This window comes from Lactuca virosa, chromosome 5 (genome assembly GCF_052849685.1).
Source record: "Lactuca virosa cultivar CGN04683 chromosome 5, Lactuca_virosa_CGN04683_v6, whole genome shotgun sequence".
Taxonomy (NCBI): Eukaryota; Viridiplantae; Streptophyta; class Magnoliopsida; order Asterales; family Asteraceae; genus Lactuca; species Lactuca virosa.
Window position 1 is genome coordinate 281,676,221 of NC_136430.1, and position 26,143 is coordinate 281,702,363.

Genomic DNA, 26,143 nt, shown 5'->3' on the forward strand with positions numbered 1-26,143 from the left:
CCCTTTTTATAATAAAAAAAATGATTATAAAACCCATTAAGGGTGAGAAGCGCCCGAGGAATGAACAATACAATACTCCCCCTTGATGTGTACCAAAAATGAATCACCAAAAATCTTGCACGGAAAAACAATCACGAAAAAGCCACAAAAATTTTCCAATTTATGAAAATTTTTGACTTTTTGAGTGAAAGTTGCAAGATTTTTCAAAAACCGGGTAAAAATCGTCACTTTCTGAAACTTGCAGGGACCCGTTGCACCCAAAACTGCCAAATATGCAAAACTCTCCCCCTTTTCCAAACCTGGGTAGAAAGCGTCAATTTGCACAAACTACAGGGGCCTGAAATGCATTTTCTTTAATTTTCAGCAAAAACAGTCCTTTTTCGAAAATGGGTATGAACAGCCAAACATTCGAAGCCTCAGGGACCATTTTCGAAAATTCTGCCATTGGGCACCAAACATACGAAGAGTTGTCCAAACATTCGAAATTTCAGAAAATTTTCGAATTTGGGTGAAAAGTGTCAAACATTCGAAACTTCAATTAATTGTTGAGGTTGCCAAATATTCGAAAGTTTAGGGGCTGAATTCGAAAATTCTGCTTTTTCATTCCAAACATACGAAATTTTGCAACTTCGTACGAAATTATCAGGTGACAAACATGCGAATCTTCAAGGACCATTTTCGAAACATTTCTTTCTTTTTCCTCAATTCACACAAAATCACAACCCAAACACACGAATTCGAAGCATTCGAAGCCTCTTAATAAACAGTAACCTCTGAATACCTCTGAATCGGATTTGTTCACTTCGTACATTCAACCCAAAATCAAATTTTCGTTCTTACAGTCCGTTCCTTACAGTTCTTCGTTCCTTACAGTTCTTCGTTCCTTACAGTTCTTCCCAAAATCAAAAACTTTCGTTCTTCATTCACCACAGGGACCCCAAAATCGAATCTATTTCTTAGTCCAAATCACAGATTGCGTTTTCGTGTAACCCAATTCGTTATCACAATCCAAACACAAGGACCATACACGAACCCTTAGTACATCAACAATCGAAATCATCTTCCCAAATATTTGTTCTCACAGTCTTTATCCTTCGTTTAAAATCGATCCCTGTATACAAACCCAAAACGAACGAAATTGAAATCCTGACTTCGAACATCGACTCTAAATCTTCCCAGTTCGTTTTTAATCAAGCAGCACAACTCAGCCTCGACCATCTGTTCTTCATCGATGCATCATAAAAACGAATTTGTTCTCAACCAAACCATTCGAACTCAGAATAACCTAAGTCGATTCCAATTCTTTCATCAACAAACGAAATCAAAAACTTTCGCACATCGACCCAAGAACAAAAATCTTCGAAATCAGATTCCCGATCCTTCATTCTCATTACTTTAGTTTCAAGCTATCCCAATCAAAAATCAACCCAGACGTTCACAGTTGAGCCATCGATTACCGAACCTTTATCATTCTCAAATCGAACATCAATAATCAAAACAAATTCATTTTCCTGACTCCAAATCAATCCTTCCAATTCGATTTACCAGATGCGAACAAATCACCAGTCAAACGAATTCACATCCACCTCACTTCGTTATCAGTTCTCATTTCTCAATACACAGTGAAATCAAAATCATTCGCTCTTATAACTCCATCTCCAATTGATTTCGACCCTCAACCCGTTGAAATTGACTCTAATTGGATATCAGATGTGCAAGAACGAAATTAATCAAACTAGTTTTTGACTTCAAAAAGACAACTGCAAATCGATTTCTTCAAAGCGTTTGATTCATCAAACATTCGTTTGACTCCCATAACATCTAACATCAGATTTCCACTCAAATCAACTATTAGCAACAATTTCGATTTGTAATTCCAAATAACATCAGGCTTCCGACTGCTACTACTCGAGACGAACAACATTTGAATATTAACAATTGATTTCGGATGATTAATTTCAAAATTGATTCCAAATCGATTCAGTTGACGAAATCGATCAAGAGTAACAAAAAAAAACGACTTAATTGCTTAGCTCGATTTGAGTATTGATCTTGAGAACCATTCTACTTCAATCACAGAATATAGAAGAAAAAGAGGAATGAATAAAAGATCTGATTGAGTGGGCTCATGAACAGCAACAAAAATCCATTTGAGCTTAAAGAGATGGATCATTGAACATTAAACAAATATTGTTTGGGTTGGGCTTCCAATTATGAATCAGATGAACAGTAATGGGCTTGAATTTGATTGTGCTTCGAAAACAATTTTTTTGGAATAACAGTGATTTTCCAATGATAAAAAAATTTGGAATTTGATTTTTATTTTTGGAATTTTGATCTAAAAATAATAATTGGATCAATCAATGGGGTTAAAACGGATTTGATCCAATGAGGCAAATCGATCAAAAATGAAAAACATAAAACACGAATTGAAATCATGGACGTTTTGGAATCCATTTGAGAATTCGAGATACCTTTTTGACGAATCGAGTTCCGTTTTCAACGAAAGAATCAAATTTAGAAGATCTTGGTTCTGTTGTTGGAATGAGAAAATCTCCAATTTGAACATTGTACCACCCACTATGCGAGATGTACAACTCGTTCTTCGTGTTCTTCAACGATCCAAGAACATCTTCAAAAGAACCACCAACACTTTTGGGTTTTGACTTCAAATTCAATGCAACACTTGGAGATTGTTGCTTTGGAACCCAAATTTGCTTCACGGATTTCGGCTTCACAACATTTGACAATTTTTGTGAGTAAACCCGCTTGTTTTTCCGATTAATCTTCTTCTTCTTTTTCTTTCTCATCTTTTTGCATCTTGAAGACTTGATTTCATGAACAAACCCACTTTCCACAACTTCAACTTTATGAGTTTGAATCAAATCTTTTGGAGTTTGATACTTGTGAATTTCTTTGATCACCGGCTTTCGATAAGGAATCATTCCTTCAAACGAATCACAAGAACACAAAATATCATCAGTTTGAACTCCAATCGAGCAAAAAACTTTTTCATCTTGAGAATCAACTTGAATCTTCTTATCATGAACTTCAAGAACATCAAGAACATCACATTGAACTCCATTGTTAACAACTTCAACAACCTTAAGAGCACGAAGATCATTTGGGTCTTCAATAAGAGAAATATATTTCTTTCTGAACAAATATTTTTCTTCTCCAATCTTATCACTACTACGTGATGATATGGACCATGTAATATCAGCCAACCATTTGATCTCACAAAGTGGTTGAAATATCAAGCTTCCATGATCATCCTTCAAACCTCCATAAGAAACCATAGTTTCCCAATATATCGAATTGTTTAACACCAACCCATAATATTGATCTTTATTGACTTTGTATTTGATACCTTCAACGATCACAATCCAAGAATTGTATGGCAAATTCACCATGATCACAAAAACTTGAAGATTTTTAGAGAGAGAAAGTGATTTTGAATGGGTTTTCTAGAGAGAGAAAGTAAAAATCACTTGAATTCTAGTGAAGAAAATCGAATTATGAGTAAAAACAATGATGAATTCGATTTCTAGAATCCAAAAAGTCTCCAAATCACGAAGATCAAAGATCAAAAAATGAATCACCAAATCAAGATTGCCACCATGGATCAATTCTTGATGAAATCAAGAACACCCGCTCTGATACCAATTGTAGTGGTGTTGATTATGATGGCATGTGCGGAATTAGAAAGATCTAGTGAATCATCATGTAAAATCAAGAACACAAGGAGTAAATAAATATGTGTAAGCTCATATTAGATCTAGAAAGAATATACAAATGGGTTTGTACAAAGTTTCTCTCTCTAGTCTAACACTCCAAATGGTTCCTTACATAATGGGATTCACTCACTTCCTATTTATAGGAAAGACTCAACCCATTTACACATACAAGAGGGTAAGCCTAAAACACTACATCCAAGAGTGACTTTGCACCCTAACAAGGAAGAACCTCTGTAAGTTAAGATACACTCTAGTCTTTCCTGTGTGACTTATATTTATAGTCATAAGTCATTATTATGAACCTATAAATAGGATTTATCAGTTATTCCATGTTGTTATACTGATTGATCTACTTATGGGAGAGGTGTCTAGAATGGTCATGTTGGTTTTGTTGTTGGATTTCATGAAACATCACAAAAATACGGTCCAAAAAAATTTCGTTTTGAACTTAATATAAAACCATAAATCATCCATAAATATAAAGTAAACCATGTATCTTGTATCTCAAAATATTATAATATCTGTCACATATCAAAATCTCATCTCAAAATATCAGAGTAAAACTCCTAGGCTGAAGACTGTGGTGTGTGCAATGTCATCATCCCGAGCCCTTCCCTTTACTAGTGGAAGTACCTGAAACCAAAACTAAAAACCGTAAGCACGAAGCTTAGTGAGCTCCCCCAAACTACCACATACCATACAAATATCATGCAACTAGGAGATACGGGCCCCGCCCACTCTCATGGAGATTTGGGCCCCGCTCACACTCCATTGTCTAGGAAATTCGGGCCCCACCCACACTCCACTGTCTATGATATTCGGGCCCTGCCCACACTCCGCTATCTAGAAGATTCGGGCCCCGCCCACACTCCGCTGTCTAGGAGATTCGGGCCCCGCCCACACTCTGCTGTCTAGGAGATTCGGGCCCCGCCCACACTCCGCTGTCTAACATGCATACAAGTATCACACAGACAACAAGTATAACTAGCAAATAATCACAAATCTATACTCAAATAATACTATGAGGTTCGGGCCCCGCCCACTCTATACTGCTAAGAGATTCGGGCCCCGCCCATACTCAACTACTAACATATCACATATACGGGCCGACCTTGGTGCCTTGGACCCGTTCCTACTGAAAGGGAACTCACCTCGCAAGACTGACTGCTGAAAACTCGAGTGAGGAATCCTTGTCTGCTGCTCCGGCGACTCTTTGGCTATCAATTCCATAACAACACTAAATCAAAATATGATAATCCTTCTTAGGGTAAAATGACCATTTTACCCCTGGTCAAAATCAACATGTAAAAGTCAACATTCTGGGTTGACCAACTCACCGAGTCAACATTCTGTGGTGTGTGCAATGCTCCTGAGAGCTAGTCAAACAAATCATCTATCCTCGAAAGTGGGTAACGGTTCTTCACTGTTACCTTGTTCAGATCCCGATAGTCTATGCACATGCGATGTGACCCGTCCTTCTTCTTCACAAACATGATCGGGGCTCCCCATGGTGAACTGCTTGGCCTGATAAAACCCCTGTCTAGCAGCTCTTGCAGCTGCGTAGACAACTCCTGCATCTCGGGAGGAGCTAGCCGATATGGTGCCTTGGCTATCGGAGCCGCACCAGGAACCAGGTCAATCCTAAACTCAACCTGTCTCTTCGAAGGTATCCCGGGTAAATCCTTCGAGAATACGTCCGGGTACTCTCGTACTACCGGTACATCATCAATTGTCGCCTTACCCTTATCCCGGGTATCCATGACATATGCGACGTATTCGGCGTAACCCTGCTGAAGGTGGCGCCTCGCCGTCGCTGCTGAACAGAGAATCGACCCGCATTGTGGCCTCTCGCCCTGAATCACTAGCTCTCCCCCACTAAGAGTACGAACCCTCACTAGCTGCTGCTCGCAGTCGATCACTGCCCCGTTGGGGCTCAACCAGTCCATACCAACTATAACCTTATTTCCTCGCAGGGGAATAGGGACTAAATCCACTGAAAACTGCTCATCCAATAACTGTAGCGTACATCCTCTATGAACCCTCGCGACCCTGACAGTCCTATCATCTGCTATCTCTACATCAAGTGGGCAATCCATCTCCCCGGAGCTCTACTAAATCGCTTGCTAAGTGCGAGCGACACAAAAGATTGGGTAGCTCCCGAATCAAACAGTACCATAGCTGATATGCCGTTCAATAAGAACAATCCTATAACAAAACACATAAGGAGTTACATGTGCCTCCTCTGCTGTCAACTGGAAGTCTCTGCTCTTCGCCACTGGCGCCTCAGCCCGGCCCTGACGGCCGTCTGTAATCCTCAAAGTGACCCGTCCTGCTGATGCTAGACTCGGAAACTGGGACTTCTTGTGTCCCCTCTGATTGCACTGAAAGCAAATCAGATCAGATGCTGTAGTGGTGGTGGCGAACCCATCATGGCCGCCACCTCAGTGCGGAAAGCACTCAACCTCTCATCCAAAAGCTCAAGAATGCCCTCCTTGATCGTGCCAAAGATCACAGGAGTCTGGTCTAGTATACTATGCGTGATCTCTGAGGAGATGAACTCCCTGGTCTGCTCGTCTAGCTGCTCAGCTCCAGAGCCTGAGCCTGATCCCTCACCGGCACCTGAACTGCCGACTGCTCGTCTAGGGTGTAAAACCACCATTCTGAAAATAAACACATCATTACATACATAAAAATACTAAATATAACTCGAGGGATCTCATACACTACAAGTTTCCTGGATTCATCTCAGCCTTCCTTGATTCGTGTACGGATCCTCTGCTTTTAGTAGTACGGGCCCATACTACCTTCCACATCTATCCGTACTTTCCTCAAGAACTGCCTCGAATCCACCAAGTCCCTTCTACTGCTACTGCTTCACGTGCTACTCTCATCCTAGGCTTGCCCTAGGGTAATCACCATCCCACTCTCCGCCATCAACTGCATAAGAAGCCCCTGCTATCTTCCCTTAACTAGCTCGCGAATACTATTACATATCACTAAGACTAGATAATTCTTCGAATGAGAGATCCTACCCTACAACGGTTGGACTCAAACAAGAGCGGCGCAATAGAGCTAGACCTAACCTTCTAAAATTATTTAGTCCTCGTAATATGTAACTCAACATATTTGTTTACTAGTTAGTAAAAGATAGCTAGAACTCCTAAAAGCACAAAGCAAGTAGCATTCGAGCATTGTGTACACATAATCAAGCATATACTACTCTGGCTATCATACTGACTTATATGTACTGTAACGCCCGTGTTTCTAGGCTAGACATTAATTATAATGTAATAGTCTAGGTTAACCTTTGTAACTCGTTTTGAAATAATAAGAATGTATTATTTGAGTATTATGTGTTTTGTGCTTAATTATGTGACTTAAATGAATTAAGGATAAAAATAAGCGTCAAAATGAAATGTTAGATAAACCCTATATCTATGAAGGATGTGGTAGTGGTCGTGACGAGGTTTCCGAATACATAAAGAATGCTGAAATCCGAGTTATAATGAAGAAGTTATGACCTGTCGAAGTTTCGCGACAGAACCGGCACGACGCTGAATGACGTAAAATATGAATTTAAGATAGAGCGATATCTAGCCTTAGTGATCTAAACGAAAGTCGTAGAATAAGTTAAACCGAGAGCGTGCATAAGAAGAACGTCTAAATCTGACTTCGTATGAGGAAGTTATGATTTTTCGAAGTTTCGACTTAGCCGTATGCAGCCCAAAGTTCGAATATGAGATCGAGTGATTTCTATCCGAAACAATCTAAACGAGAATCGAAGATCTCATCGATAGTAGCCCAACGGTGAAAAGACAGACGAAAACGGATGTCAGATGAAGAAGATCTGAATTTCTAACAGAGTTTTCCTGTCCCGGCCTACTAAAAATAATATAATAAAAATAAATTGAAAATTTGCCGACAGAGTCTAAATGAAAGTTGTAGAGTATACTCTCACCTACGCGTGGATATAAAGAACATCGAAAACGGAGCTCGTATGCGAAAGTTACGCAATTTTGAAGTTTGGTATGTCGGTGTACGCTAAGCGTAATAGAGTACGCCCAACATACCCGTATGCATGAACTGAAATGGGCCACGTCGACCTGACCCAATACTCGAGTGCATGAGTCTGTAAGCCATGACGCATTAGGCCTGATCTGAAGCGTACGCCCAGCGTACCCTATGTACGCCCAGCGTACTGCTTGTAGAGGGAGTACGCCCAGCGTACTCTGAGATTACGCCCAGCGTACTCTGAGATTACACCCAGCGTAATCCAATGTTCAGTCCCCTATAAATAGAGGTCGTGGGCAGCCGAGTTTTGTTGCTCATTTCTTCCTCTCTCTCCCGTTTTACCTCGTTTTACGTGCAAGCTTTACCCCCGAAGCCCCGGTATTAATCCCGAGACCTGAAGCAAGTCCCGAAGCCCCGAAGATCCCGAGAAAAATAGTTTTCGAGCCGAAACTCTGCCCGCGTGAAGCCCGGTTTTGGAGAAAACATCCCGGTTTTATCGGAAAAAGATTATTTTAATAGACGAGGTGCTGTCCGATCATCGTTTTATCAAGTGAGTTTGTAGTTTCTTTCTTCTAACACATAGATACGAAGTATTCTCTACAAAATACGTGTTATGTGTTTGTATATTATTTGCTTATTTGAAATAATTGTTGGATAAATGATTTGTACAGGTTTTAAGCTGTATATAAATGTATATATTTTTATCTACTAATATGTTGGGTAGAACATTGGTAGACAGTTGGTGTGTGATGAAATAAAATGATGAGAGGCCTCGATGTGATTGTGATCTAGTCATTCAGCAGAATATGGATGACGACCACAAACTCTTTTTAGACTGTCCTGTGAATTGCTGGCAGACTCATAACCTGTAGGTGTTGGTGAACATGGGTGTTCATTTGATGTATTCTATCCCCCTCATGGTTGCCTTAGGACATTCATTGCTGAGGAAAACCCTTTGCAGTAGTGTTCGCCCTGATGAAAAATCCTAAACTAGGTCCCTTGTGACAGTTGTTGTTTTAGGGACGTAAAGTGAGGATAACGGGAATGGGTAATCGGGTTATTGTTGGTTGGTGAAATTAAATATAATTATTTATTGTGGGTTGAAAACCCTATATGCTCACCAGGCTCCCAAGCCTGACCCACTCAGTTTCTTTGTATTACAGGTAGTGGCGCGAGAGCATAAGTTGGAGAACTTGTGAAGATGTTTTTGTTTATAGACTAGTAGTTGTATAAAACCGTGTAAGGTCTATGTTTTATTGTTTATGCTTTTGTGTCTGTATCGGAACATGACATCCCGAGTTTTGATATATAATGAAAATACATTTCTTTAAGAAATGCTTTGATAAACTTTATTTTATCATGTTTTGTTTTGGGGACAAATTCCGCAACTCTTTTAAATCAATGGATTTACTCTGAAATTATTTTAAAAGCATAAATGAAACCGGTCTTTTCTGGCCGTGATTTTGGGCATGTCACATGTACTAGCATGCATTTCTCATAAAGCTGATATATATATAACAGACACATAAGGCATCCTTCCTAGATCCTTAGCCCTAATCTAGCATGCTGTTCTCATAAAGATGATAAACATATCATAACATAAACTTGTATGGGTAATTTGGGAGTACTTACTTGAGCTCGGTTGATTGCATGCACCACACCCTTTTTCTCTTTCAAATTCTTTTCACTTTTCAAAAATTCTTTTCTTTTTCTCAAAGTTCCTTTTTATAAAAATGATTTTCTTTTGAAAATTTTTTCATACCAACCCCTTAGTTTGAGTCCAGACACATCCGAGAGTGTGCCCAAATCCCTCAAACCAAGGCTCTGATACCAACTTGAAACATCCCAAAAATACGGTCCAAAAAAATTTCATTTTGAACTTAATATAAAACCATAAATCATCCATAAACATAAAGTAAACCATGTATCTTGTATCTCAAAATATCATAATATCTGTCTCATATCAAAATCTCATCTCAAAATATTAGAGCAAAACTCCCAGGCTGAAGACTGTGGTGTCTGCCATGTGATCATCCCGAGCCCTTCCCTTTGCTAGTGGAAGTACCTGAAACCAAAACTGAAAACCGTAAGCACGAAGCTTAGTGAGCTCCCCCAAACTACCACATACCATACAAATATCATGCAACTAGGAGATACGTGCCCAGCCCACTCTCATAGAGATTCGGGCCCCGCCCATACTCTGCTGTGTAGGAAATTTGGGCTCCACCCACACCCTACTGTCTAGGAGATTCGAGCCCCGCCCACACTCCGCTATCTTGAAGAATTAGGTCCTGCCTACACTCTGCTGTCTAGGAGATTCGGGCCCCGCCCACACTCCGCTGTCTAGGAGATTCGGGTCTCGCCCACACTCCGCTGTCTAACATGCATACAAGTATCACACAGACAACAAGTATAACTAGCAAATAATCACAAATCTATACTCAAATAATACTATGAGGTTCGGGCCCCGCCCACTCTATACTGCTAAGAGATTCGGGCCCCGCCCAGACTCGACTACTAACATATCACATATACGGGCCGACCGTGGTGCCTTGGACCCGTTCCTACTGAAAGGGAACTTACCTCGCAAGACTGACTGCTGAAAACTCGAGTGAGGAATCCTTTTCTGCTGCTCCGACGACTCTCTGGCTATCAATTCCATAACAACACTTAATCAAAATTTGATAATCCTTCTTAGGGTAAAATGACCATTTTAACCTTGATCAAAGTCAACACTCGGTCAAAGTCAACATGTCAAAGTCAACATTATGGTTGACCAACTCGCCAAGTCAACCTTTCGACTCGCCGAGTTCTATAACTCAAAAAGCCTGAAATCACGAATCAACTCGCCGAGTCACTCCTCCGACTCGTCGAGTCCTATCGGGCCGCTCAGTCGCGGCTTGGCTTATCCACTCGTCGAGTCCCTCTACGGACTCGTCGAGTTCTACTAAACTGAAATCGGGACAACACGCTTTCGACTCGTCGAGTTCCCTTATGGACTCGACGAGTCCTTCTGTCTGTTTGGCCATCTTAACAGATTAAGCCCCTATCTTCTAGATCCAAGGCTCTTAGCTCGTTTGCCCACTGGAAAGGCCTTTCTAAGGGTAAAGTTTCCAACTTTACCCGTCCATAACTCTTCTAAAAGGGTTTAGACAAAACCCTAATTCCTATAAGACATGAATCTTGTCCAAAAAGCCTTAGAATCTCAAATCCACGCATGCAAACCTAGATCTAGGGTTTTATCATCTGTTGGACACATAAAGTCCCGAGCTTTCCATCCATGCATGGTCTTTTAGGGCTAAAAAGACCATAAACTTGCTTATCTGCTTGCATGGGGCTTCCATGGTCATAAAGTTTGCACCTTTATGCCATGGAACCCTTCCTAGATCCTAGATCTGAGATATAAGTCACTTGAGACGTCCTAACCCCAAGGACCAAGGTTCTTGAACCAAAACTTTCATAAAATGGAAACAAATAGATCTAAGAGAAGAATGATTAAGTTGGAAACTTGATTACCAGAAAATGTAGCAAATGGAGTGTAGTTCCTGGATCTACTCCTCCCCTCTTGAGTCTTCTATCTTCTACTTATTCCGCAAGCAGGGAAACGGGCGTTACATTTCAGAAAAGCTATTATGCCGAAATGATCCTGCCTCCCAACTGTCTTGCCTGGCTAATCCTTATTTAGACTATCAGTGTTCATTAGTATGATTGATATGTCTAGACTATCTATAGCCACGTAGAACGTTAGACTAAAACTTAGTGTTGATGATACTATGTCACGTCAAAGGAAATTTCGATTTCTAGAAGCGAAGATGTGCCTAAGTTTTGAGTCATCACTTTAACAAGTGAGTGCATAGTCCCTTTCATCTTACACATAGATATGAAGTATCTGGATAATTACATGCTTATGTGCTTATTATCTGTGCCGAAGGTGATATATGTTAGATAAAATAATATGAGATGATATTTAATTAATTTAATTATATAAGTATTTTATACTTACAACATGAATTGGGTAGTGACGGGTGATGAGAAATAGGTGATGTTAGATTGGTGATAAATAGGTGATGACTACCAGACTGATTGATGGCAGTCCCGTAGAACACTGGCAGCGATGGACTTCGTGCCTATAAACATTGGCAGCTATGGACTTAGTGCCTATCAGTTAAACATTGACAGTTATGGACTTAGTGCCTATTAGTTAAACGTTGGCAGCTATGGACTTAGTTCCTATTAGATAAACACTGACAGCGATGGACTTCGTGCCCATTTGATATAGGAGATGATAAGTCAATACGATGTAGGTGATGACCCTTAGGATATAACCCTAGGAAAGAATAGATAAGAAAACAGGGATGAGTAATTGGGTTAATGGTTTGATAATTAAACATATTAACTATATTATTATGGGCTGAAAACTCAATGTACTCACATGGTTTCTCAACCTGACTCACTTAGTTATTGTTTCACAGGAAATCATATATGATGATATTGTTGGATATAGTGTCTAAGTCCATAACTTTGTTTGGTATGTACTTGACCCGACCCGGCATGGTCCATTTGGGTTGCATGGCATTGCAATACTTGGATAGACAAAATGAGAGAAAGTACACTTGTGATTATTAATATATTATAAGTTCTAATATATTAATAATAGTATTATTTAATTAGTGATGATCAAGTATTAATCTAGTATTAATTTGGTGATCAAAGTGAGACTAATTAAATATATAGGGTTGATTATGACAATCATCAATTCTTTTATGGTGGATTAATGATCCATGGTTTATGGGTTTGGTTATAACCATATGGAGCTCCATGGATAGTCCATGGGAGTTACAAACCCATGGGTCGTGAGGAATGAAGAGTCATGACAATTAGGGTTTACATTTGTAATTCCTAATTATGACACACTATAAAAGAAACCCTATAGCATGCAAAATGGGCAATAGAGTGTTTCTAGAGAGGGCATAACCGATTTTCAAGTGTAAGAATTATTCTCTCAAGTTATTCCAAGTTTTGTGGTGTTGTGTGAAGCATTTGAGGCACAACATTTGGGGTACTAGGCTCACACAGTCTTGAAGGAATCCAAGCAACAACAAGGTATGTATTTCTACTAGTATTATGTTTTATGTAATCCCCATGCCATGCTAGTTAGGAAATAACCTTGAAAACGAAATTTGCATGTATATAGAGAAAACATAGATTCAAGGTTATTAGGGTTGCATGTACACTTAGGAAGTGTTAGAATGCTCAAAACCCATCAGTGGTATCAGAGCCTAGGATTGTTTTCTGTATACTTGATGCAAAACTGCTTAAAAATCGAAAATTCTGCACTCTGACGACTGGACTCGCCGAGTTCATGGGGAGGACTCACCGAGTCCATGAACAAATTCATCCTACTCGACGAGTAGAATCATGCACTCAACGAGTAGGAGCGTGCTGGGCAGTTTTTTCGAGTTTTGTTGCTGAAAATGGATTAAGATCATTATCCCAATCTGTTTTGGACTTGTAAAATCTGTTTTTCAAAATAATAATGATTATGTTAACCCATTATACATGACTTTTATTAATTTTCAAGTATTGTATATGTTTATATGATTTCTTGAAATTGCTTGACATGAATTTGTGTTCTTATGAGTTTTTAGAAGATCATAGGAATTATGTGTAACCTCCATGTGTGTTTAATTCATGATCTTAATGGCAATGATGGTGTCCATAACTTGTCCTCAAGTTATGGATAACCAAAAGTCACTTCTTTAAATTGTGATTAAAGAACTAAAGAGGTTTCATAAAATGAAGAGTCTTCATTATTATGAACCATTAAAACTCATAAGTTACAAATTGAAGAGACTTGGAATAGTTTCAAATCTTGCCCTCAAGTTTTGGAATTTGAAAAGTCTTACACTTTAATACTTTAATTCCAAATTGAACCTTAGATTTTTAAAAAGTTTAAAAATCAACACTTATACTATTATTATAATTTTATTATATAGATATGTATAAGAATATGTCATTCTTACCGTTAGTAGGCCTCATTCACGAAGCCGGTCTATAAGGGGGGTATAAGGTTGTTGCCTATAAAATGGTGACTTAATGGGTGTCCACTCTCACCCACCGCTTCCTTGATCGGTGGAGGGTCGTTAGTCGAACGGGTAGGATACGACTTTAAATACTCATTAAAAGTATAATGAATTATAAAGTAACTATACATTATAAATTCCCAATCTTAGTTACTTTAGGAAAATGTGAAATTGGTGCTAGCCCATAAAATTACACTTTGTACCTTACCAAGTCGTTAGTGGAGCGTGTGTGGTTAACCGGCACACTAACATGGACTAGTAAGTGTGGCAAAGGGTAACTTGACTTTATTATAGATCGGTGGAGCGTGTGTGGTTAACCGGCACATCGATTAGGTAATATTGTTGAGGGTACCAAGTCAATTTGTATGGTTATTCACACCTTGTTTGTGATCCTCGGCATCCCAGTCACAAACTTGAGAGGGCACAATCGAGATTCAAACATGCCATTGAAAGTTCAATGTATCTCAAAAGATCTAGGAGTTTCAAATCCAATTAAAAACTTAATTATATTTCGTTTTTATGGTGGAAATTGGTAAATCGTCATTTACCTACCTTCAACTATTTTATAATTTGGATTACGGCATCCCTCTTCCAGTTATAAATAGGTTGTTGGGTCCTAGCCTTAATATTTCATATTGGGTGTTATATTAAGGACTTTAAATCAACTAACTTGAATTTCTCCCATTATAGATGTCTAGTTTAGACAGCTATGGTCTTCCCAAATCTTTAGGAACAAGCTTCCTAATGAAGATGATATCCCAAATGGCAACCAAGGTGAAAGATTAATCCCTTTGTTGTGCATTAGTGGGACTGAAAATCATACTTCACTTCCTCCACCTCCTCCAATAAATCTCCTTATCCCACAAGTTTCAAGACCTGATAAGTTCTAAGTCACTCAATCCCTATTGGCAAACAAAGTCTATATGTGCTTAGGTCTTGGAGATTAAGTCCCATATTGACAAGCCGGGAGAGCCGAGTGTCGAAGTATCGAGGTAGCTGGCTGTTGACTTGGTTCTTCAGTCACTCCCTGATGACAGATCACGACATGACCCTTAATGATCTTACCTATTTGCTTGATGATGCTGAATCAGCAATGATTTGGAGCATTGGTAAAGCAAAATTTAATTGGAAGATCAACTTCCCAAACTTCCATGGACATTGACAATGATAACATTGGAGGTCCAGAAAAACTTTTTCTTCCCAATTGAAAGGGATTGGCCATAGTCAACTCGGTTGACGAAATGGTAAAGAGAAAGGCTAAGTCTGTGTACCGTTTCCAAAGAGTCCATATGTTTCTGTTGCCAAAGGAAGGGCTTGGTTGCGAAGCTGCCAAATTTACCTAAAAGTCCATAAGGATAGTAAAGTCAAATGTTTGACTCTGCTTTAGGTAAAGTCCATTATCTAACTTTATTAAGTTTCTATTATGAGATTCTTATTGCATGATGTGACTGGGTCACATATTGATGTTTTAAGAATCAAAGAAGAGTGAAGAAACTTAAAGGAAGTATATGCTGATTCTGATCGTGAAGATGGATTTCGAACGCATGGTTCGGTGATCAAAATTTTGAGTTGTTACTTAAAAGTTATGATATATTTCTTAGGAATAGATAACAACAAGTTTTCCATATGGATTGTAAGGATAAGTTTTCCGCAAAGTTTTAAAAATAAAAGAAAATGGTTTTGATTTTATTTTAAGTATCCTTACAATGGCATTTGTGAAAAAGGTTGTTGCTTATATGTTTCCATTGATAAGCAATATGGGTAAATGGATTTGATTCTTTCATTAGTGGTAGTGTCATAATTTACCAAATAAGGAAAGATTCTCATCACCCAAGTTTCAATTGGATAGAAACTTGGAATCATGCAAGTTGTATTGTGTGATGAATGAGAATTTTCATCTTTGGTAAATTAAGACTAATTCCTTGTTCACATTCGCATGTGAGTCAAGCGAAGGACTAAAGGATCGGGTACATTAAGTTGTGCACCAGTCAGGTCCACCACAAAGGTAGATAAGATTATTCGTTATGATTTACTAAAGTTTAGTAAATATGGTTATGCTTACGAGTTTAAGTGTAATTCTGAAACATTGGAAAAGTTTCAATGTATGACAGAATGAATAAGAAGAATCAAATAAGGCAGAAAGATAAAAGTTTCTCCAATCTGAAAGAGATGGGAGAGTACTTGTGTATTTGGTTTTATGATTATCTTAGAGATTATGGAACCATATCACAATTGATCCTCTAAGGACACCTTAGTGTGTTTGTTGCCTGAGGAGAGGAATCGTGAATTGTTGAAATGGTTAAATCAAAAGATAATTCATACTTCGTTCCAAAAACAAATCCTGGAGTAATACTCCAAGATTGTAACTTGAGTGACATAGTCTTTAGAAGGTTCATAACACTTATCAAATGTAGAGTAAGATGTTTCCTATTCTTGTACATTTGAGATTGGTAAGTTGTGATGTTTTGGATAAAACAAAGACCAGCTAAGACCAATAGTGAGAAGTGTTGAACTTGATAAGAATCCGCACTAGCTTTTGAATATTTGTATTGTCAAGAAATGGTTCTTGACAAAGAGAAGTCTTATATGTCAAGAGGACAGTGGGAGTCTAAAAGATTCTGAAATAGTTTCAAAAACTAATCAAGAGTTTTGTTAATCACTATCTCACGACTTGAGGTTTGTAACCTATCATGTTGACATATTCTTATTTCTGTGTCTATTCCAGTTAAAAGTTGATTATGCTTGTGAGTTCTATGAGTTCTCAATTGTTTGCATAACAAACCGGAAGCAATGGTGGGCATTGTGCTACCAGGTGGCAAGAAATTAAGATTGAACAAGTTCAGTCTATATGAGTTTGGATTTGTCACTAACCTTGTCTTGTGATTATGGTTATGACAAATTCACATGGATAGGAACACATACACCATAAAAATCTAAGTGTCATAAGGTTTCTCTTCGATTCATGAAAATGATGGTAAGGAAACTCTTTCACTAAGTAGATTTTGAGTAGATAGCAATTGTGAGAATGACAAAAGGTCTAAACATTATGATTACGACATCCCTCTTCATAATTGTTTAGACACACAAGTGAGCTATCTAAGGAAAGGTGTATGGTTTTGATAAAGTCTTATCAAAGAAATTGCGTATCAGAAATCTGAACTTTGGTAGAAAAGTCAATAAAGTGTTGGTTTCTAAAAGTCCAGCTAATCTCTGGATACATGTCAAAGCTAGTGGGAGCATAAGTGTTATGCTAGTAAGATAATAATCATTATGCTAGTGGGAGGATGATGTTAATTATAGAAAACAAAAGTTTCAATTCGCCTTGAAAAAGTTGTTTTGCTATAATTAAGGGAGAGGATTTTGTACTTCACTCCAATTCTACAAGCTTAGATTGAGAATTTAATCTACTTTAGTCAAGAATATATATGAATGTTATGCTGGAATGGTTCAACATAAGGAAATTCTATATATGTTGCGTTCTCAAAATTCGATTATGATTACGGCATCCCTCTTCATAGTTCGAATTATGAAAACATGGCAAATAAAAAAAAATTTATAGCATAAATCATGTCCCATATGCTTTGGGTATAGGTTTGATTACATGTGCTATAATATTCATCCATTCTAAATTTTCCAAATGCCTAGGGCATTAAGATGGAAAAAGGAATAGAACTGGAAATGACTAAAATGATTAAGCAAAGTTGTCGAGGACAATCTGAGGTATACCAAAGATTGGTTGCTCTTGGACAATTAGAAGTATAGAGTAAGGACCATATTGACATATTTTGAAAAGAGGCAACTCTTGTTCATAAGTGATGGTCAAAATGGTAATATGGAATTGTCTCCATAGGTGGAAGTTATTCTTTGAATCTGTGTAAGATTAAAGAACTTAATGCTAAGAAGGATGTTCAAAGGAATGTACTTTGAATTTGAGACTTCATTTCCATGGAATTGTTTTCCATTGGAATACTTTGTAATGTCTGTTGCCAAGTCTTTGTGACTTCTGTGTATAGTCATTACAAGGGGATCATTGCATATAAGTTTAGAATCTAACAGATTACAGTAAATGGCAAGAGTTTGGTATTCTTGCATTTACAACGAGGATTGGAATTGTGAAATGAGCATCACTGGAATATTGTCAATTGATCTATATGTAAACATAGTATGCATACTTGGAGTATGGCATAATTGTTGTTTGAAAAAACATAGTGTACATGCTTGGAGCATGGGACAACTAATGTTTTAATTCAAGCATAAAGTTGATTAATCGAAACATAAATAATGAGTAATCAATATGGTGCTTAAATAAAAGGTGTTTTTATTTACACTCAAAGTGTTGGGGCCATATAAGATTAGTATTATTCTTATGTTTCACTTTGCATGTTTTGACTTCCAGAATAATTATGTTATGGTATATATCATATTATTCAAACCATCCACAGTCAGTCATATGTTGGAAGTAGATATGAATCAAGACTGTCATGAATTTGGCTTGTATGATTTGTCTAAAGTGCTTTAGACAATGCAATGGTTGCTACAACATTCATGAGTACTCATAAGGGCTGAGTATTGGATTCAACCCATGCTCACTTGCATCACTTCATGGAATTTATCTCGAGTGATTGTGAGGCGGTAATATCATATAAATCTTCAAACCTAGAGATATGAGTTGTTGACTATGAGTTGGTTATTCATTGATTGTACGAAAACGCATTGGTAACTCGATGTTATAAAACGTGCCTTTGTGAATAATTCAACAAGTAGTTAGTACAAGCATATCAGTCGAAGTTTATCTGTTCCTTCTAGAAATAGAAGAGATATCTGGGCCCCTCAATGATTTGATTTTGACTTATGTACCGGGCCCGGTCAGAACCTAATTGATGTGTTCAATTTAGTTCTATGTCGAAACAAATCAGAGATCGAGAAACAAATGCTGGACAATAAGTAAGACCATGTTCCATGTGTTTGTCCGGCTGATATCATGAGAACAGAGGATTATATGATCACTTATCTTAAATGACGTATCATCATCATCTCAGTTCCGAGAGACTTTGAAAGAGCTACGATTGCTAGTCGAATTATGAAGTCATATTTGCAAATATAGTTATTAGACTTATCCAAGTGGGAGACTGTTGGATATAGTGTCTAAGTCCATAACTTTATTTGGTATGTACTTGACCCGACCCGGCATGGTCCATTTGGGTTGCATGGCATTGCAATACTTGGATAGACAAAATGAGAGAAAGTACACTTGTGATTATTAATATATTATAAGTTCTAATATATTAATAACAGTATTATTTAATTAGTGATGATCAAGTATTAATCTAGTATTAATTTGGTGATCAAAGTGAGACTAATTAAATATATAGGGTTGATTATGACAATCATCAATTCTTTTATGGTGGATTAATGATCCATGGTTTATGGGTTTGGTTATAACCATATGGAGCTCCATGGATAGTCCATGGGAGTTACAAACCCATGGGTCATGAGGAATGAAGAGTCATGACAATTAGGGTTTACATTTGTAACTCCTAATTATGACACACTATAAAAGAAACCCTATAGCATGCAAAATGGGCACTAGAGTGTTTCTAGAGAGGGCATAACCGATTTTCAAGTGTAAGAATTATTCTCTCAAGTTATTCCAAGTTTTGTGGTGTTGTGTGAAGCATTTGAGGCACAACATTTGGGGTGCTAGGCTCACACAGTCTTGAAGGAATCCAAGCAACAACAAGGTATGTATTTCTACTAGTATTATGTTTTATGTAATCCCCATGCCATGCTAGTTAGGAAATAACCTTGAAAACGAAATTTGCATGTATATAGAGAAAACATAGATTCAAGGTTATTAGGGTTGCATGTACACTTAGGAAGTGTTAGAATGCTCAAAACCCATCAGATATATGTATCTTCTGAGAGATTCAAGGAGATGTAGACTATTAGTGTAAAGAAATGTTGTAAGTCTTCGTTTATGCTTATGTTTCTTATATCGACGATTGCATCCCGAGTTTTATAAATAAAATACATTTCTTGGAAGTGTCTTGATGATATTCTTATCATGTTTTTGGGACAAATTCCGCAAAGTAAATCGTTTTAAAAGGATACTCTGATTTATTAAGCATAAACAAAATCGGTCTTTTCTGGCCATGAAAATGTGGATGTTACAGTAACCATCCATGAGATTTAGGTCATAAACTCACATTTTTTTTACCTAATATGGGTTCAAGACATGCATTTTTATAAAGCACCAACTTTCATGTTGATTTTGGTGTTAGAAACACTATTGGAGAAGATGGACTTTGAAATTAAAGGGATAAGTGCTTAATGGTTAAGTTCATGCCTTATGGAACCTAGGGTTTGACTCTTGGAGCTTCTTGGATGGTCCTTAGGGGTAAAGTTAGAAACTTTATCCCTCTAGATCATGTTTTGAGTGAGATCTAAGCTTTGTAGCTCGAGAGGTTGAAGGAAACAACTTAATCAATTAAGCTGTTTGAATCCATGTTACCACGACGTGGTGTTAGGTCACCATGCCGTGACGACTAGGGGTCAGATCGTTTGTTTTGTCCATAGGGACCACGACGTGGTGAAATACCACCACGACGTGGTAAGTCAACCTTGGTCGTTGACTCTGACTTTTGACCTTGTGTGGTGTCACACCCCCGAACCAGACGGCGTAAACGTCCGGGGGCTTGTGCGTGACTTCATCTTGTAATATCATCACAATGTATATAATTGAAACAAGACAACACCATCATCATACTTATCAAAATACAACCAACATTGTTTACATCAAGTATAGTATCATAAGTTACATGCCAAAATATTCAATGTATGATGATAACAAAATTCAACAAATTCCACATGTTCTTGTAGACCTTTCCGCTTAACGATTCCCTGAGAATACAAGTTATTTTGAAAACGTCAACATATATAATGTTGGTGAGTTCATAAGCATGTTTGAATGAAAAGTTTTGTATTGTTAATAAAACACGAGAAAATCCGATATTTTCTGAAAAATAGTTTGAAAGTGATGTGTCAAAATCAAGTATTAATGCATGTGTGTTTTCTGTTTTTGGAATGTATATAAAGATGTAATCCGGATAAAAATCCTGTATTTTCTGTTGTAAGTAAAAGGTATTGTTTAACTGTGTATTTCCCTACAAAATCCTATATTTTCTGTTTATAAGAGTGTTGTGGTCTCAACCTTAAGACCGAATATCAGTGTATGTATGTTTTCGTATCAACAAGATTTTATATGTGTTCCATAAAATTATGTTGGAGAGAATCTCTAGGTGAGTCGTTTTAACCATACTTGATTATGACAAATTCGCCTGTCGTGGCGTTTTCAGGTGTCGGCTTGATTCAGGTAAGGTTTGTCACCCTAGACTGGCCTAGTCTAACTGTAGCGAACAGCCCAGGTGTGGGGTGTCACCCCGTATAGATCTATACACAAACTCTCGCTCTCCCTCCAGGAGACTCTGGTTATAACTACAGGCTACGATCGTACACTTTAGAGGTTTCAACCGACATGTCTCACTAGATCCTTAACTGTGTTTACATGAATATGGTATCATGTTATGTATAATGTTTTTCCGAGTACGTTTTATGTTTGAAAAGTCCAACGAGTATGTGTGTGAATGTACGAGGCCCAACGGACATGTAGGAGGACCACTAAGGCCCAATAAACATGTAATACATAGTATAGGCCCAATAAGCATGTATATGGGCTACAAAGGCCCAATAAGCATGTGTTGTACATTCCGGACCCAATAAACATGTAAATGGACCCTTAAGGCCCAATAAAAATGTAAGGTAAGTATTAGGCCCAATAAGCATGTAAATGGACCCTTAAGGCCCAATACGCATGTAATCAATGTATTTAGTCCGTTTGTTATTAGGTTGTTGGTTTTTGTTCGATTGTTTACAAAAATAACATAAAATCCTAATTTTTGTAATAGTGATATTTTTGGCCCGATATCATGAAAATTGACATCTTCGGCCCAATTGTATATAAAGTTGACATTTTTGGCTCAAGTAAATATAAATTGAAGTTTTCGGCCCATTATTATAAAAATTTACAATTTCGGCCTATATATATATATATATATATATATATATATATATATATATATATATATATATATATATATATATATATATATATATATATATATATATTACATTTTCAGCCCTTTTTAGATAAAAATGACATTTTCGGCCTATTTATACATATAATTTACATTTTCAGCCCTTTTTAGATAAAAATGACATTTTCGGCCTATCTATATATATATAATTTACATTTTCAGCCCTTTTTAGATAAAAATGACATTTTTGACCTATTTATATATATAATTTACATTTTCAGCCCTTTTTAGATAAAAATGACATTTTCGGCCCTTTTTAGATAAAAATGACATTTTCGGCCCAAGTTTTTATAAAAATAACATTTTAGGCCCAAATCTAAATAAAGTGACGTTTTCAGCCCATAAAACCGTAAATTTGCATTTGTGGCTCAAATTTGTGTTAAATGACAATTTAATCCATAAACATCATAAATTTACAATTTAAGCCCAAAGAAACTGTGAAGGCCCACATTAAGGCCTATTATACGAAATTTAACACTTTTGGCCCTTTAAAACTATGATTATCATAAAGAACCATTTTTATGTATATATGATTCTTTTAGTCCATGTAAAACCGTAAGTTTCATAAAACTCCATCCTTAACATGTTTAACACTTTCATCTTTATGGTAAGTTGCATAAAGTGTCTTAGTTTTACATATATTGTCAAGATCTATGAAGTTCTTCACATAATCACAACATATAACTTAGAAAACACACATAAACATGCACAAATACATAGATCTAGTACATAAGCAACTTGTATCATCCCCCAAAACATAGTAAAACCGAAAAACAAGGGGTATGAACTCACATTGCTTTGACGTTTTCGGTTTTTGGTGATGAGATGAGGAGATCTCGGCCCTAGGTGTGTTCTTGAGATGATTTTCGAGCTCTAAGGTGTTCTAAGAGCATAAATCATAAAATAATGTGGGTTAAGAAGAGATTTAAGGTGTAAACTTGAAGTTAAACTTCTTGAGTAAGAGTAGCTTACGAAAATGGATGAGTTTTTGATGAAGTTCTCTTGAAACACCCACACAAACCCATGAAATTTTGAAGAGAAAAGAAGAGTTCTTGAGAGGATATTTGAGAGAGTTTGAAGGTGGAAATGTGTGTGTTTGTGGGTGCTCTCGGCCGAGAGTAATAAGAGAAGAGAGAGGAGGATTTTGTTGGTCATTACATGGTGGATTAGAGAGTTTTAGCTTAGTTACATGTGAGATCAATTGCATGGATAACCTATATACATTAGTGAGGTGTCAAGTTATTAATAAACCTCATTTTCTCCCTTTTTTTTGTTTTATTTGGGCCGAGAATGGGCTAGGAGAAAAGGAAATGAGATGGTTTGGGCCATTCCTTGACCTAGTTCGAAATCATGACGCTCGAAATAATATTTTTCGGCCCATTGGGCCTCTATGAGGGTTCACGGCCCAATGGCGCCCAATGATGTCGTTTACGGCCCATTTGGGCTTATGAAACTAGTTATGGCCCATCATGGCCCATTGGAAATAAGATGGATTATTTTAGGCCCATATGATACAAAATACCCTAATTTCATGGAGGTGGGTCCAATTAGAGCCCAAATAGGGTTCCTAGGCCCAAAGTAGTCAAATTGAAAGTTTATTGATCCATTAGGCCCAATAAGAGAATCCTAATCCATATTAACTTGAACCGGAATTTCTAGGGTTTTCAATCCATATGAGATGTATTGTATTAGGTTTTGAACTTAAATCAAGAGTTTGGATTCAAATGGATGGTTTTGATTAAGCATAGAGTATGATTTTCACTTAGAGTACATGCCTTACAATAGATGATGTTTACATGAGAATAGAATTTCCTAGCAAAAATGCTAGTTGTGACATGTGGCTAAGCTTGACCTAATTTGGGTATTTTGAATTATAGTTAAGTTTGGTCATATCATTGAATAGGTGTCCGATAAAGTTGATTTTCAGAGCAGAGTTCTGTTCAAATATTTTTCGTTTGTCTGTGAGGTGAGTCTTCTTAGCACACTAGTGGGTCGAAGGTACCAATGCTGGCCCGATGATTGATATGTGTTAGATGTATGTGTTTATATGATTATGTGATATTATTGAATGATATATATATATATATATATATATATATATATATATATATATATATATATATATATATATATATAGAGAGAGAGAGAGAGAGAGCCAAATCGGGCTCGGAGTCACTACGGACTCGGGGATTGATACGGACCCGACACAACTACACACTGTAATATGGGTGTATACAGACCCGGGGGTTGATACGGACGTGATACAACTACATGCTATCATATTGGGTTGATACAGACCTGACACAGCCACGTGCTGTCATATGTATATGATCATTGTATGTGGTATTTTGTGGAAGCTCACTAAACTTTTTGCTTACAATTATATTTGTGTTTTCAGGTACTTCCGATACAAAAAGGAAGGGCTTGGCATGATCGCAGTGCATCCACCCCTGTTCCGCATTTTCTTTATGATTTGGATTTGTATTCTGATGATTATACTCGTTTGACATACTAAGTTTGGGCTTGCTGTGAATACTTGATGGCTTTTGATTAAATTAAAAATGAAAATTTTATTCATGATTTTGGGGACGTTACACCTTGATAGCAACATATAATGAACAACTAAACTAGGCTAACCCTAGTGCAATTCGAAAATTACAAAGTTTAGGTTACATACCTTTTGATTTTGTTATAACAAACAAATCAAACCAATCTTTGTTATTGTGAAGCTTGGAAAAACTAGCACCAAAGAGATGATGCTTCTAATGGTTTGTACCCAAGCCTTAGCAACAAGAACACAAGAGGAGATAGGAGATGGGAGTGGATTTTCGGCTATGTGAGTCTTAGAAAAAGTTGGCCGATAATATGAAGCCTTAAGGGGCTATTTATATGTCAATAAGGTATCCTTGGACAACCCTACCTTGAATACAATAATAATATCTCAAATTAGGCAGGTATCTAATCCCTTTAGTTATCCTCCAAGGCTTCCTAGAAGCCTTAGAACTCCTCCACAAAATCGTCCCCTTGTGGGAGGTTCTGGAAGCTGTCCATTGTTCTACTTTTGAACAATGTTACCTTTAGTCTCTACACTTCCAATTAATTCTAATTAACCCGAAATTAATTCTAATTAAATTTTTTTATTAATTCGAAATTAATAATTACAATTTCTAATTAATATATTAATCATATAATATATTAATAAATTATCCTCTCTCTCAAAATGTGATTCTTCTTAGTTGCTAGTTCTGAGGGCAACGCAAAAATGACTTTGCTTTAATTTCAAGAATATACCAAGTTATTGGCTTATATACCTTAAATCAACAAAAATAAGGGGGAAAAGTGCAAACGATGACTCACAATAAACTTGTTTCAAGTTAAAATCACAAGATGATCCTTCACATAGGCTGAAAACATTCAAATTTCGACATTACCAAAATTAGGGCTTGCAAGGTTAGAAGCTTTATAGTGAAGATGGAGGAAAAGGAGAGGGTTTTGAACTTCTGGTTCTTGCTTGGGAAGGTGAAGAAGAACGAAGGGAATAATTTTCTTGGTAAACATAATCGTGAGGGATGATGTTTGATATGACAGACTATAACTAGGCTAATTAAATGGCGGCAATTGAAGGAGCTACGTAAAATGACGAAAATACCTCATAATCTATGAATGTGATGGGCATTAGATGGCAGTGACCGACGACATCTGATAGAGGGACGGAGTTTGTAATATCCAAATAACAAAAGTACCAATTTTTTACATTTTATTAAACTTGGACTATAGGTTCCTATTATGTCATACGATAGAGACCATTTTTGTAATTTTCTCAAAATATAATAATATTTTGTCTATTTTATCTTGTTTTATTGAATACCCGAAAACAATTCGACAAGAGAAAATAACTTCTATCTATATTTTATTCTTATAAGTGCATAATCTTGTTCCATAATCCTTAAAAAACCCACCGCATTTCAGCCTTGCTGTCTGACTTTGTAATTCTATAAGTTTGTTTAGGTATTTTTCTTTTTAATTTTTCAAATAAAAAAAGCTAGTTGTGTACAGGCGTCTTGCTCCTAGTCGGAGTGTAATCCATTACATCAGTGTCGTTCGGATAAGGCTCGCTGGCGACGTCCTTCTCATTCTTCGACGAACTAAACAATAAGTT